Raw genomic sequence first — 16,732 nt, forward strand, 5'->3', positions numbered from 1 at the left:
ATTAAAAAATGTCTTAACTTGGATGAAGCAATCAGTCCATGAAGGTGATTGTGCGATCAAGATAGGATTGTTTTACCTCAATATAAGATAAAACAGACATGCTCAAGGTAGAGGATGTGATGAATTCCTTCACTATGTTAATGGAAGTATCCAAAAATGAATTTTGCGATGATTTTTCATTGAATAATTCCAATTGACTGTGCCCAGTTCGTTAGAGGAGTGTTGTGTAGATGAAGGAATATGGATACCCGATAGCCACTAACAGATAAGTTCCGTGAAGGACTAATGAAACTCTGTTGTACCTTCTACAACATGGTGTAGCTTTCTGCCACATGTGTTGGTGACTCAACTTATCAATTGGGTATGGTTAATTATTTAGGTTAGCCAATAAAGAGTATTCCGAATGAGGTCATTAGCTGTAATAACACAGGGGAAAATAATAAAATAAAAAATACAAGAAACTTCTAACCTTTGGGAAACTAATAATCATGTTAGAAATGATATAAAAAGCAAATATGGATTAGAAATTTTCTTCAAGAGCATTTTTTGTGATTTGAATGGCAATATTTTTTGTAGCTGCAGTGTGTCCCTGTGCATTTTAAAATATAAAAGGTTAGTTTAATGATTGGTGCATTATGGCATAGTAAATTGTGATACTAAAATGGTACTTTTTATTCTTTGGTGCAACCAATCATTGGTAGTAGGCATAGAATGACCACAGAAAATGAATATGACATGCGCTGAAACGACATTAAGTCTTATATAAGGCTCTTCTAAATCCAAAAAGCCTTTCAAATAAATAATACATCTATGTTCCGACTTATGAATTTGATTTCTAGGAGTTAGAAAATTCCATTAAAATACCCATATAATCCAATAAAAATAAAAAATAGCACTCTGAGAATACAAATAATCATTTTTAACTTGATAAAATATATATGTATATATAATATTTTTAATGCAAATAAATATGTAGATTTTCAGATAAATCTAATGCAGTGTATTTTCAATCAAACTAGGATCAACAAGGTATGATTTATCCTCTCGTTACATCTTATGGAAAAGTTGTATTTTAGGGTTTAGGAAAGTTAGAGTGCCTTTATCTTTTAGGAATTTTATGAATTTTGTAATTATTATTATTCTTAATGTGATAAAAAGCTTTTCCACTATTTATGGTTTCATTCTTTTGACTCTTTGAATTTCTCAAAGAATTTTTATTTTTATTTGATTAGGTGCACCCATTTGCTTGGATTAGGGGCATAAATATTAATTGCATCAGCCCCATTGTGTCTTTGGAACATTCTCCAATTTTTAAATAATTGGAGACTTGGTTAGTTTACCCAGAATGCAAGATTCATATTTTTCAATGTGCAAATTTTGTAGTCTTCCATTGTCAACATGTCCATGCCTATAATTCCAATATCGAATTGGATATTATAGTAAGAAACATCCAATGGATGTATTATGTTGACTAAATATGCTAAAGCAATAAATTTATTTAGAAAATAAATAGTAAAGAACTATCCAAGTTTTTTCATTATATGAAATTTGAATTAAGCTCTTCATTATGATAGGAACATATATTTTATACCATAAATAGAATAAATCTCACAAGGGAAGTTCGAGGTTCACTTTCCGTACTGATCATATCAATATTTGCAATATTGCCAGCCTCAATTCCACCATTTCCTTTCCTTTGAGCAATCTGATTTGGGTAGTACTTGCATTTCCTCTCCAGTGACACTTTTTAACCACTGTGAACACATTACTCTTTGTTACGTGTCATTTTCTGATAGAGCTACCTTGCCATGCTTCATTATCTTTCCCTTATCAAATACATGGTATACATTCTTATTTTTAGTTTTCGTTCCTCTTAACAAGTCCCGGTATTTTCCTTATAAGGGCCCCCTTTAACAATATTGAGCATGTTAAGTAGTTCAGGCACAATGACTTGAATCTTGTTCATGTTAATATTAAGTATAAATCCTTCATCTTCATCTTCATCTTCACGCTCCCGCTCACTCGCGCCTGAATCTTCATCTGAATCTGAATTTCTTGCTCCGTCGCTTCTGCTCCGCTCGTCTTCATCTTCATCTTCACCGCTTCCGCGCCTTCTTCATCTAGGCATTTATTCTTTATACGTTCTTTCAGAACGTGTTTAATCAATAATATTGGGTTTTATGGCTTTGATTGAGATAAATTTTTTTTTAGGTCACATAGTAGAAGACAAATAATGAAATTATAACAACATTTTAAACAAGATGATCAAATTCACATGTGCATGGATTGGATCCATGATTTTTTGGTTGATCAAGTGAGAAGGGTATAGTTGTTCATGTGTCCAACCTCTAGATGTACCCACTCAATCCCCGACACAAAAACGTCTTCCATCTTAACAAGCTCCATTCTCACTCCACCATCATCATTACACTGATCACATCGAAAATGGAAGGTAATAAAAGAAGTCCGTTCACACATTCCATCTCTTTCCATGTTCATTAATACAATGTACTCATTATACTACATGTAGGATGCCTATCACGAAGTCCATGAATACAAGATCCGACTTAGTAAATTATGATGGTACAACAATATGGAGATCAATAAGTCTTTACTCATGTGTTTAAAATATTAATATTAAAAGGATAATCAATAATGACATTGAAATATCTTTAGATAGAATAACATTGAAGATTAAGCTTTATGCGCATTTTTAGCACAATGCTTTAATGTGTGTTTTGATGAAGGTTCAAAGTAATGCATGCCTCAATAATGGTTGTGATCAAAGCACAATAGGCCCTCAGTCAAGTAGTTGACTGATTGTATGTGAAGATAAAATAGGACCCTAGGATATATTAAAAGACTACTTAGTTTGACCATACGCTTAACAAGTCAAATCATATATTTGGGACGTTTTTTTTGATGACATGAAGATAAACATAGTTTTTAACACTGTTCAGGTATTTTTATGAATTTGTCTTTATTTGATTTTTTGAATAACTTATTCAAAATCCTATTTACTGTCTTCAAGTAATTAAGGCTGAATTTACTAGTTATTTAATGAAAATAAATTACATGAAGATATTATTATCTAATGGTGATATATTTATTTAAATGATGTGGTAAACTTACCTAAAAGTTTAAGACTATTTTAAAACTCAAATCATTGGCATAACAGCTAGTTTTTGCTCTTAACTCTTGAAAGGTGTTTTGAACTGATAGAAAAATTATAAATATAAAAAATTGAAATTAAAATTCTTATTATTTTATTTTGCATAATCATAATTAATGCATATGACTGTTTGACATTTTGACGGATTACCATTATGCTCTTTGGGATTTCTATGTCCTTATACAATTTTGAGCCCTAATTTCAGCCTCCCTTCTCCTTGCCCTTTGAAAATTACAGTCCAAACGTGATATTGGACGTCGTCGATGGCGTCGTCCGAGGGGTAATTCACTAAGTGAATGTAACTATGTGGATGCGAATGACCTAAGTGGAGTGTACGTGCAGGGCCGACGAGTGAGAATTCACCGAGTTCTGAGCTCCGGAGCGAGCGACCGATGACGATGATAGTGACCTTCTGACCCTCGTCGGAGCGACGAAGATAACTACGGCGCCGAACGGAATAATTCCATAGGGGCTTGCACGTAACGGATGGGCTCGGCCCATACCAAGGAATATGCTCAACTCATAATTTTCTCGAAGTAATTCTCTCTCACCTAATCTAACTCGAGCACGGTGGAGTGCAGCCGAAAATATACTGTAGAAAGTAATGTAACGAGCGATCATGGGATGGCGTACCTTGGCGGTGGCATCACTCGTCGTTCGAATCTTCGTTGGTGCAAGTGACGGTGCAGACGGGTACGATGAGAGCGGTCCGGAGATGGATAGATGTCGGTCAATCGGTGGCAGGAGGTGACACAGGAGACGATGTCGGAGGGTGAAGGTGAGGAAGAGCAAGGGCGAGGAGGGGGGGGCTGCCATGCCACCTCAACTGGACAGTTATGGGCGATCGGCGGTGGCGGAGGCATCCGGATAAGTGAACACACAGACGGGCGTAGCGCACACTGATGGGAAGTGCAGCCCTGGGCGTAGCTTGGGCCGTGTGAGCAGCGCAAGCGATCGTTGCTGACAGTGATCAACAGCTCCTCGAGCGTGACTCGCCAAGGAACCCGGTGGCAACTTGGACGGCCACTTGGCTAGAGCAATGGCGACCCTTCTGGAACCACACACACGCATGAGTCAGTAGATGGACGGTAGTGCAGAGAACGACCTTGCGATCAGGTACCCGCAGTTTGACCCAACCACACGAGATTGCCTAGTAGGGACCGTTGCACAGTAGTCTTCGCGCGGGCATGTGAGCCTAGGGTGGAGTGACCATTCACCGCGTTGACCCAACAATGGGTAACACGTGGCACGGGTCATTTGATGTTCGGCGGCAAGCGACTAACCCTTTTGTCCGTCGGGGAATGGTGCAAATCCGCTACAGGACCACTGCGGCCCGGTTCTTTCGGCGATCGGGTCTAGCGCAGGACCTAGACGTCCCAAATCGGTCGGCGGACTATGGCAGATTCTGATTCTTTCGACCATCAAGGGGGAATGCAGATCTATCTCAGAGTCCACCGAGACCCTTGCACTTCATGCGACACACGATGTGTTGGCCACGTGCGTGGTTTAGCCGCGAGAAACTGGGAAGACACGTCGTGATCGACACACCAGCGGGGAAACAAATAGCAGCGGCGTTAATAACTCAGATTTTAGAGGTAATTAGTGATGATTTAAGATCACTAAATAGTGTTGTAGGTTTATCTGAATTAAAACAACAAAATTTATAATAACCTTACTAGCCTAGGGAGAGTAAGGGTCGATCCACAGGGAGAAATGGTTAATTCTAATGAATTTTCACTTTACTTATAATTGTTTATGAATTTTAGAAGTGGTTTTACTACCTATGAAGATAAATAACTAATACAAATATAAACGAACAAATTTAAAATATAATTAAAATATTTATAGAAATATTAGTAGGCAGAAAATGAATTTTTGGGATTTTTAAGGAATATTTTAAAGCCAAAATAAATAGAAAATGAAAGAGGCTGGCGCTCTGGACTTAGTCAAAATTTGGCCAAGTCCGGATGCTAAATGGGGCAAGTGGCTTCGCGGAGGAGAGAGAAAAATGGGCCTGCACTAACTTCACTCTAGAATGAGTTCTAGAATGAATTTTTTAGCGTAGTTGGATGCGTTGGAACCATCTAGATGTTGACTATCTGCTCCAAGACTAATCAGAAGATAAAAGACGTACAGGTAAGAGTGAAAAAGGATAAATAATAAGGTAACCTCTTTGTCACACCCTCCAAGGTCCAAGGGACTTCTTCTTCTCCTTTCCACCAGCTTCTCCAGCCCTGGATCCTTCCTGCTCAGCCTGGCACTCAGTAAGTTGAATGGATCTATGACTCAATTCCACTTAGGCCACCAAACATTACTTTGGATTGAATCACAAGATGAATATTACAATAGGGTGAAGGGGTTTATATAGGGAGAGAGAGCCAATGAGAGCCATTGGATTTTCAATACATTGGATGGCCAGATCTTCTTTTCTGGGTCATGATCCACGTCCATTATTGTCCTCCAATCAGTATTGAGACCTTTGAATTTACCCCAGGGACGTTCAAGACTTCTTTCCTTAATTAGCATTAAAGGTGCTATCTTTAAGTCTCCCCCTTGGATGATTTATGGATTGAATGGTTGGATCTTCTTCTCTGGCTTGGATCCACTTCCAAGGGTGTCCTCCAATCAGCATCCAAGCACCTTAAATGCTCATAAATAGTCATGACTGGACGTTCCCCTTGCCCTCCTTTCTTTGGCCCAAGATGCCCTCATAGTGGGCTTAATGGACCTCCCTTGGTCAGCCTTTAGACTAGAGCCAGCTGTCTTGATTTGGGCCTTTTTTCTTGGCCCAAGGTCATAGCTGGGCCTTCTCCTTTGGGCCAAATAGCTTCTACTTCATTTAATTATCCCCTTTAGTCATGAAAGTTTCACCTAATTCCTGCATCTTCCACATAAACTAAGAAGAGAGTGAGATTCATTCCACTTAACTCATGAGTTAAGTGGTGTTAGTCCCACAAATGACAATAATTAACTCAAATTTAGTTTATGATTTTTCACAACTTAACATAAATTTTGATAGTATACGCAGATAAAGATAAAGAAGTAGATAAATTTTCTAGAAATGCACATATGTATTACTATCATTTTGGATTTATTACTCACAGTCCACCGAGACCCTTGCACTTTATGTGACGAACGATGTGGTGGCCACGCGCGTGGTGCAGCCACGAGAAACTGGAAAGATGCGTCGTGATTGACACACCAGCGGAGAAACAAATAGGCCAGCAGCGAGGGTGGCTTCTCCTTTTCCCAGTCTCCTTCTTCTCTTCTCCTCTTCCTCTTCTTCTTCTTCTTCTTCTTCTGCTTCTTCTTCTTCTCTCCTTTCCTCTTCCTTCTCTCTTGGGTGAGATCTGAAAATGACAGTATTTTCAACACACAAATTCCAGATCTGAGAAAGAACGTGGGGCTCATCATGGCCTTATATAGTGCCATGATGGGCCCCTTACAAGGAGTCCATTACGGAGGCCCATTAGATGACCCCCCTTTTACAAAAAAGATAAAAATAGAGAAATTAAAATGATGCAAAAATAAATGATACGAACGGATACAGACATGGAAAAATATAATGATACAGATACGTCATGACTAGTACGAGGTACTCGTCGTGACGAACACGAAACATGAAATTGGACGAAGGAAAAACAATGGAGAATTAAAATACGAGTACGTGCGCGGGCGTGCATTACCTGGGGTATTTAAACCTGGACATCTTCACGGATGCTTTGGCATGCTGGTCGAGCTGGACGCAGACCGACGGTGATGTTGTTGATGATGAGGATGGCTGCGATGACATTCGGTCTGTCGTTTGGGCGCACTCTTTAAACAAGCTAGAGGGATCGCTCAATTCTTGGAGCAATTCTCAAGAAGTTTTTGAGCATTCATTGAAGATATCATTTGTTATAACATCAATCCAAGTCCATAGAAGTTGGAATCGTGGTTTTTGGTGCAGGGTATTTCAAGTTTCGAAGGAAAGAAGGATGATATCTGAACTTCGCACATCCTCGACCTTGTGAGAAGTTTGAAATTTTTAGCATAACTTTTACGCTGATTTTGAGCTCTTTTGTTAAGTATAGGAATTGTTGTTAGCATCCATATGAAACCAAATAATTTGGAATCGCATCATTTGGTTGAGTTTGGAAAGAGTTACAGGGGTTTAAAGTTGGACAGGGAGGAATCGGGCAATAAACTAAGGACATGGAAAGATTGATCTCTAGAGATTTATCTGATTTATTTTTTGAAATACTTTAAATGAGATAAATGTGTGAAATTGTGTTACGAAACCATTCCAAATGGAATCATCGCATTTGGTGGAGGATTGAAAAGGATATTTGAGTTTTAAGCATCAAAGGTCAAACGCGAATCAAAAATCTCATCCAAAGAAAAAGGTGGAGTAGAAGAGGACTGAAGAAAGAAAGAACGCCCACAAACAAGAAGGTATTACTAAAGGGAAGCCATAGTTATATTTATGAATCTTTATGTCTGAATTAATAAAATTTTGACATAAAAGTATTCTTATTGAAATACAAAAATTTGATCCTTGTTTTGAATACTATTTTAAGTAGTCATCAATACTAAGTGTTTTTGAGAAGGTATTATTCAGAAATATACTGTTATTGCTAGATTTTTGTGATCACTTAGGTTACGGCTTTGGGGGCCATAAGAAGAAGATCAAGCAACGTCATTCCTTGGAATCCTTTGAGGGTTGAGGACGACAAAGCTTCATAAAAATTTTATTTTTTTTTGGTATCCTTTTTCATCCCTATTTCCAAGTGATTTGCTTGGTGACATTCACACAAACTCGGTTAGGGCACATCATCACCTTGAGACGGATACCGCAAAAAATCATTAATGATTAGCCTAAGCTGTCTAAAAAAATAATTGTGTCTCCCATTTCCCCTACCTCATTTCTTAGGTAGAAAAATCCTAGGCTAATTAAAAATAAAAATATAATAGAAATAGAGAACCTAATTCGTCCCCCTTTTTAGGTTATTCCTTGGCCACCTAAACTAACAAACACTATATAATCTCACTTATATGATGAGTAGCCGATCCCATAGCCATTAGTGTGGAGACACTAAGGATAGATAGTGAATACTCTTTAGTGGAATTAGTTCATTGAATTGATCCGTATGAATCACAAATTGTGACTTAGGTTGATTCACTTCACGGTTGCATAAGTCGTCCTTAGGACTGGTACAGCAAAGATGTCTTGTGGGTAGACATTTGTACTTTGATTGTGACTTGCGAGTTCATAAATATGTAATTCCAAATAATATTAAGCTAGGTAATTTAAGAAGTTAACAAAGACAGTTATGTGATCAAGATTGGATCACCAACCCTTAGTATTAAAGAAGACAAGTAAAGGAAGATGATGTGATGAAGTCTTTGGCCAAAGCAGTGAGATATTGGATAAGAGTTCTTCGATGATTTTTGAATGCATTTGTACCAACTCACATGATCAATTAGATTTTGATAGTTGACCATACCTAAGTCATCCTATGAATGACAATCAGCTGAGAGATTATACATACATGCTAACCAATGACAAAAAGGTTCCATGTGTGAGTTGATATGCACTCCTTTGTATCTTGGCACCCCACGGACTAGAGACTCAACAAATTGATTTGGCTAAATTGGCTTTTCGTTAATTAATCTATATGGTGATAGGGTTGATTCATTTGGAAGTCCAATAATGATTATTAGGGCAATGGACTTGTTAACTAAACTGATATGTGGGCCTATAAGGTCACATCCAAAGGGTCTGTTTGACGTCAGAAGATGTACTTAAAGTTTGAGATTTTGTATGAAAAATATCCACTTTGTATTAATATTGGAAGGCTATGAAAAAAATGCACCCATATCAGAATTGTTCAGGGATCTTCCCTATATTCTCTCTTCTCCCCATTGCTCCTCTTCTTTCTAGATACAATCAAGATGGTGTAACAATGACGACATTCTATGAATGAAGCTCATCAAGGTGCAGGAGATTTGACATGTCATGGATGGTATGGATATGTTTCAAGTCTGCACACTTGCACAGCTCATCATGTCTCACTCAACAATCCAAGAAATCACGGACATGACTTTGCCTATGTGATTTTATTCATTTTTTTGTTGATGCCATTTTGATTATGTTCAAATTCTGCCTTTGTATGAATCACTTAAGTTTGATCCAAATCAAGGCAAAAGAACCCAACACATGGAATGTCATTTTAAGGTATGAATTAGTGTAACTCCAATATGAGAAAGAAAAATTCTTGCATAGGTAAATTTTTTTCATGACCGTCCACTAATTCTAAGTTAGCATATTTTATAAAAAACATTGAATTTTAGTGTATCTTTTGACGTCCAAAGTACCATTTTCTTATGTCTGTCTAGGTCTATATATGAATCTCATTAACAACTTCAATGGCAGAATAATATTTTTTGGCCTTCAAAATGAATGATATATATATCATAATATAGAATAATTAATCGTAATTTGATTTAACATAATTGATAGGTTGAGTTTCCAACCCATGGGGTGCTAGAAGATACAAAGGAGTGTATTCACCCATTCATGGAACCTTTTTGTTAACTTTAAAATGTATGTATAGTCCCTCATATACTTGATGCTTCTAGGATGGCTTTAGGAATGGTTAACTATTCAACCCTAATCAGTCATCCAAGTTAGTACTAATGCATTTTGATATTCCACCGTGGGGGCCAAGGAATCCATTGTATCATTTTCCTTTAGTTGTCTCATATATCAAGAGGAAAAGATTCCTTGTAGACAAATCAATCATTTTTGTAAACTTCTTGTTGCAAAACTATTTGCCCAAAATATTTCTTTGGTATTTGAGGTCTAAGGAGCACTTGAAAAGTCATCAAATGAATCAACCTGATTCAAAATTTGGTATAATACCATTTAGGGATTCATTTGGATCAACTAAGTGAACTCTTTCCGCTAAAGAGCACCCACTATCTATATGTAGTGTCTCTAAAATAATGGCAATGGGATTGGCCATTCTCATCATATGAGTGGGACTAGATAGTATTACTCTATCTGGATACTTCTATATCATTCTCGATTATCCTCCAAATAGTAATATTTATGACACACAAGTAAAGTCTTACTGATCTCTATATTGTTGTATCATCATAATATACAAATTCAGATCGTATTCTTGGACTTCATTATAAGCATCACTTGTGTAATGCAATGAATACATTATATTAATGAACATTGAATTAGACATGGAATGTGTAATTAGTTTGTCGGCCATATAAATTTTCATCAAATATGAGTCAGGAACATATTTTAGGAAGAGGGTAATGTTCGTTTTAACATTGAAATATATTTAAAGCACATGCAATTGTAAGATACATTTGATCATAATTAGACCATGATGTTTAACCAAGATCCCTAGACCATGTGAATTCAAAATAAACATGTCTATATGATCCGTATCATATGTCTATGAGTGTTACAGTGCTCAACAAATAATCATGTCTTATTTTGTCTCATGGCCTTAGTTATATGTCTTCACAGTACCTTAATAGCTCATCACACATTGAGGATAATGTATTACATTAAACTGTATCATAGTGATATTTTCACTTTTGATATTTTTGCTTATCCCATTGGTGGCATCCAATTCTAGCTCAACATGAGCAGTGTTCTCAATGGTATGGTTCAACATGAGTAGCTTGAGAATAAAACAACACAAGGGGTGGCCAGTTATATGTTTCTTGGGCACTGAAAACAAGTGCACCCTGTAGTTATACTTATTTTTTTATCTTTTCAAAAGTTCTTATAACTTTAAGTATATACACCAACATTCATATATCCTATGTGCGTGACACTTTATGCCCATGTATCTGTTAATAGTCGAATAATATTTATTGCCTTACATTATTAATAAATTATATTAATATATATGCATATTAATTAATCAAGGATGGGAATTAACCCAGCTGATAGGTTAAGTTTCCTGTCAAAGGGTTGCAAAGCTACACCTCAAGATCTAGAAGATACATAGTATTAATGAAATCTCTCATGGAACATTTTCCCATATATATATATGACCAATTTGTTCGTGAGAGACTCCTAAATAAATTAAATTATGATTCATTGTCAAATGATAATCTGTCATTCCTGTTAGCTCCAATGTGTAATGGAGAACACTAGAGAATGTCTTCTTCAATATCCACAATACACTAACCAGGGATTTAATACATCTTCTTCCTCGAGTCAATTTCCTCATATACTTTGGGCATAAGATCCCATATTAATCACTCTATCATCTTTTATGTATTTCTTGTCATATCCAAGCTAATACTTATTTGAATTCCATGATTAGAGACTTGAACATCTTTGTCAAATCGTAGCCATCCATCTGCAATATATCATTTGTTTCTCAAGTCAACAAACCACTTATACAACCATGACATGAATCAACATGGTCAACATTATGTTTGAATACCATTTATGTATTCATGATGATCAATTCTGTGAACTCTTCATCTAAAGAGTACCCAACGTATATCTTTAGTCTCCACATTATGGCCATAGGATCAGCCATACTTATCATATAAGTAGGATCAAATAGTGTTTTTTATAGCTTGATATTTGTATTGGCTATCCATCGAATAAGAGTATTTAGGTTCCATATTTAAACACTAGTGATTGATGTATTATGATCTCATGATAATTCACTATGTCATTGCACATATTTAAGGGCTTCATAATGAACATCACACAAGAATAATAATAATAATATGTATTTATTTTAATTAACTTAGAACTGACATGGAAACTTAGTTAGCTTGACAACAACATAATATCGATTGAGATAAGTACTAGGATTTTGTCACCAAAATTTCTTCAAAAATGAAGTTTTATCATCCTTAAAAAATTGAACTCACCCTGAAGAATAGGGAGGCATGTGATACCATCTCATACTGTTCATAAGTCGGTCCTATCTAATAGGCTTGGAGAAACTCAGCTTATCCTCCTTTATTTATTATTTAAATCATCTATTAGATTTCCTAATTCATCCATATTAATTAAACATAAAAATGATGTGAGAATAAATAATCTTGACTCATGAGATAAGTGGGGAATCCTGAAATATTTGATATTACCAGTAACTGTAAAATATTATGAATAATATTATCTTACGAGAGTTGTATTTCATTAATGGATATGAATTTGGTCAAACTCATGGGGTATTTATAATGTTAGCACTCGGAAAATCAAAAATGGCCCACTGAATAAAACTCCAAACATGGTTTTTGGGACCTTGCTGCTGTCCCAAATAGATACCCTATGTTCTGCATCATAAGAAGATTTCCATCTCTAGTTTATCTTTATAAAGCTTCATGTAATGTCCTTTGATGGTCCCCTGCAACTTCCATTTATACCACTTGAATCTGTGCCTCTACTTCAGCAACTGTGACCTACAATCATGTGTACTAGCAAGATCCCAAATCTCACAATATGAGCACTTGCCTAATGAAATCTGCAACTCTTGGAGACTCCCTTTCATTGACTGCTTCTGTCGCCAACCACCGACTACCAACATGGTAAAATTAATAATTTAAGCATTTAAAAATTAAAAAATTAAATTGCTTAAAAGTTTGATTGATAATTTCTATTCATTTTTGGGATGAATATAATCCTATACAAATATCTAAAATCTTAAAAATACACATCTCATTTTTAGTTTAAAATATTTAGTTTCATTTAAAATATTATATAATATTCGAGAATATAATATAAAATTCTTCCATTTGTGCTTGAATATAAATCCTAGAGAATTATGAATATAAAACTATAAAATCAAAAAAATAGTATGAGAAATATATTTCTACCTTCTAAACTTATCTCTCTCATTTTCATGCTAGTTAAAAATAATGAATTTTAATTATTTTTTTTAGAGGTTTTATACTATGTTGATATGCGAGTAAAACCATGGGTCACAAACTGAAAATAAGTTTCTAGTTTTTATTTCTTTTTTTTTTTTTTTCTTTTTTTTTTTTTTTTTTTTTGTTTTTTTTTCACTTGTTTTTGTTTTCCTGTTTTATTTTGTATTATTTTTGTTTTGTTTTCATTTTCTTTATATAAATTATTTTTTCCTTTGAAGATCCAAGGTCGTTCTTTAACCGGAGAGTTTTGAAGGAGGAGAAAGTTTTGAAGAGTTGAGCCGAAAGATCACCGCCCCGATCCGGCCTCCCCCGAGACCCCCACAGAGGGACGCCGACGAACCGCCCGGGCGGCCGGGCGCTCCCAGGCCGGTCGGCGGGCGCCGCCCGCGCCAGCGGGCCGGCCGGTGGGCGCGCCCCGCCGGCGCGCCGCGCCCGGGCGCCGCGCCGCCCCCCGCCGCCGGCGCGGCCGCGCGCGCCGGCCGCCGCGCCGCGCGCGCGCGCCGGCGCCGCCGCGCGCCGCCGCCCGCGCAGCGGCGCGGCGGCGCAGCCGCGCCGCCCGCCAGGCGGCCGGCAGCGCCGCGGCGCGCCGCCGGCCGCGCCAGCCGCCCGCAGCCGGCCCCCGCACGGCGCGCCGCCGGCGCCCCAGCGCAGCGCCCCCGCGCCGCGCCGCGCGCCGCCGCGCCCGCCGCCGCCCGCAGCCCGCGCGGCCGGCCGCCGGGCGCCGCCCGGCCGCCCGAGCGCCCAGCCGGCGGGCGGCGCGGCGGCGCCGCCGCCCGCAGCCGGCCGCAGCCGCCGGCGGCCGCCGCCGGCCGCCGCGCCCGCAGCCGCGCCGCCGCGCGCCGCGCCGCGCGCCAGCGCCGCCGCCGCCGAGCCGCCCGGCGGCGCGCGCGCGCCCCCGCGCCGCCGCGCCGCGCCGCGGCGGCGCGGGCGCCGCGCGGCCGCCGCCGCCGCGCAGCGCAGGCGCCGCGCAGCCGCCGCGCCGCCGGCCCGGCGCCGCGCGCGCGCCGCAGCCGCCCGCGCGCGCGCGCCGGCGCGGCGGCCGCAGCGCCTCCGCCCCCGCGCCCGCGCGCCGCTCGCGCGCGCCCACAGCGGCGCAGCGCGCGCCTCCGCCGCCCGCGGCCGCGCGGCGGAGGGTTGCCGGCCTATGCCTCGCAAAGGGGCCGCCGATGATGAGGCTCACCGGCCGGTCCCGCATCCATCCGCATCTCGCCGCGCCGCGCCGCGCCTCAAAGCGCCGCGCCAGCCCATCGCGCGCGCGCCCACTCCGCCCGCCGGATCGCCAATGCGCCGCGCGCGCTGCGCCGCCTCGGATGCGGATGCGCGCCCATCACGTCGGGCCACGGTTTAGTGTAGGCGTAAAATCCGTGGCCGGATCGGTCCAAGCCGAGTCCTCGCCGCGAAGAAGCCACGCGCGCGGCCGCGCGCGGCTGGAAATCGCCGCGGCCATCGCCGCTCGCTATCGCCACGCGCTGCCCATCCATCTTTGGCGCGCCCGCTCCCCATCTGGCGCGCTCCGCCATCTCGCCCGCCACAGGCCCGCGGCCGCGCCGTGCAGCTGGCGTGCAGCGCCGCTGTCGCGCCCGCGGCTGCGCCCGCTCCCCCGCTTCACGAATCCCCGGTCCACCAACGTCTTGAAGCATAAGAAGACTGAAGACCACATGGACATAGAGTCACATTCGGCCTCCAATCGCTGGCAGGACCAGGAGAAGATCTCCATCTTTCGGCACCACCACCCAACGGCGGGTGTGCCAAGATGATGATCATCGAGAGGGGCGACGGAGACTGCACGCCCCGCCCGCGCGGCGTCGACAATGTCCGTCCTGCATCAATAAGGTATCTAAATCCCCCCACACAATCATGCACCATTGATGTATTTTTTTTAAAACGAGTTTTTTCAATTTTATTTTAATATAACTCTTTCTATTGAAGCCTTTTCCAAAGACTGTTTTTTGAATATGTGTTGAATATTAATTGTCTTACTAACTAAATAGTTAAAAAATACAAATGTTGACATTTGTTGTCTCAATATTTGATGTAACACAACGTGCTGGGATTAAGCGGCTCGTGTCACGCCACATGGGACAGACTAGAGTGCGAGATGAAATGAGATCAAATGATGCATTCGTTCAGTAAATCCAACAAAAAGTACAACGGGAAACTGACTGATCCGAGATGATAAGGCAAGTAGATGCCACGAGGGGCATGTCACGGACGGGCTCCCAATGACCCACGTGATCCTTTCCGACAGAGAGGGGGACGATCACCGTCTATGAACGTCCATGTCCATCACCGCGAACGACACTGATCTGATACTGACGAAGAAGGATTCCTAACACGACGACAGTGGCTAATCCTATAACACGTATAAGTCTCTTGATATGGTGGAGCAATCAAAAAACCGGCACTAAAGAAAGTAATAATACTATAACCGTCGTCGGATTGCCAAGGGTGCAACTGCACGGCGCATTCAGTGGTAGAGCGGTGTGATATCATGAGTGAACGGCTGGGGTGGCACCGTAGGCTGACGGGAAGGCGCGAGGGATGGGTCAGCAACAACTTGCCATACATGAGAAGAGAGGAGGTCCCGTTGAAGGGGTCAAATGGTGGGGTTCCTCAACCTGTAGAATGTTAGTTGGCACTGACTGCGTTGCTCGAGCAACCATTCAGGACATGTTCCAAAGCGGTCGTCGCAATAACTTCTCTAACAGGTATAGCGTTAAGTGGTCCACCGTATCCAGGAAGTGCCCAGATGATCGGTAAGTCAAACTCCAGAGGTCAGCCTGACAATAACCACCAGACCCCACGGCTGTCAATGGGGATGCTCCACACCAAAGCGAAATCCGCCAATTGTGAACACCGGTAGTGTTGTCCAGGTGGTTATCCACTTCCTTGGAGGCTTTAAAATAGTTTGGACCAAACGATAACTCGAGCAGGATGATCAGACGGTGCGTGCGTCCGGCGAGAGTGAAGGGACCCACGATGGCACCGCCCATTGCGGTGTCCTTCCTGTAGCATCGAAGGTCGGCTGGGTGGCGACTAGGCGACTAGGCAGAGGTAGGAGTGTTCGTCGAGCTACCTTCTTCCAGAGGTGATTTGTGAGCACAAAATAAGCTATTCCCCTAGCAGGAGGAGGGAAACCCTAGTTCACTCCAAAAAAAAGATACTTCTTTCGTTCAAAACATGATTTCTCAAAAGTCTCTACCATCGTGAGCCCTCCCCTTCTTCTTTTGTAGTAAAAGAGATTTGGGGGGGAGGCTTATGGGACTCCTATTGGGCCTCTTAAGGGGAAGAAGCTAAGTGGGCTTCCCCCCTAAAGGGTGTGAACAAAACAAACAACATAAAGAAGACACACACATGGGGGAGGCCCTTACACTAACAGAAGGGCCTCCCAACAGTCAAATATGATGAATGAAGTACGACCAAAATGACTTGAAGAGGGGCCTGTACATTGGAAGGGCCTCTATAACACCAAAAGAGGACACAGACATGAAATAAGACGATGCGAAAGTGTGATATCGTGAAAACTCAGACGTCCTCAAACCGGATAGCAAAAACTTGAGTTCTTCATGTCGGCTCGGGCTCCACGACATGGCTGACGACGAATCTGGACGTGCTTGACTGGATGGTCCTCCATCAATATTCATCAGTTGA

This window comes from Wolffia australiana, chromosome 1 (assembly GCF_029677425.1).
Source record: "Wolffia australiana isolate 7733 chromosome 1, ASM2967742v1".
Classification (NCBI taxonomy): Eukaryota; Viridiplantae; Streptophyta; class Magnoliopsida; order Alismatales; family Araceae; genus Wolffia; species Wolffia australiana.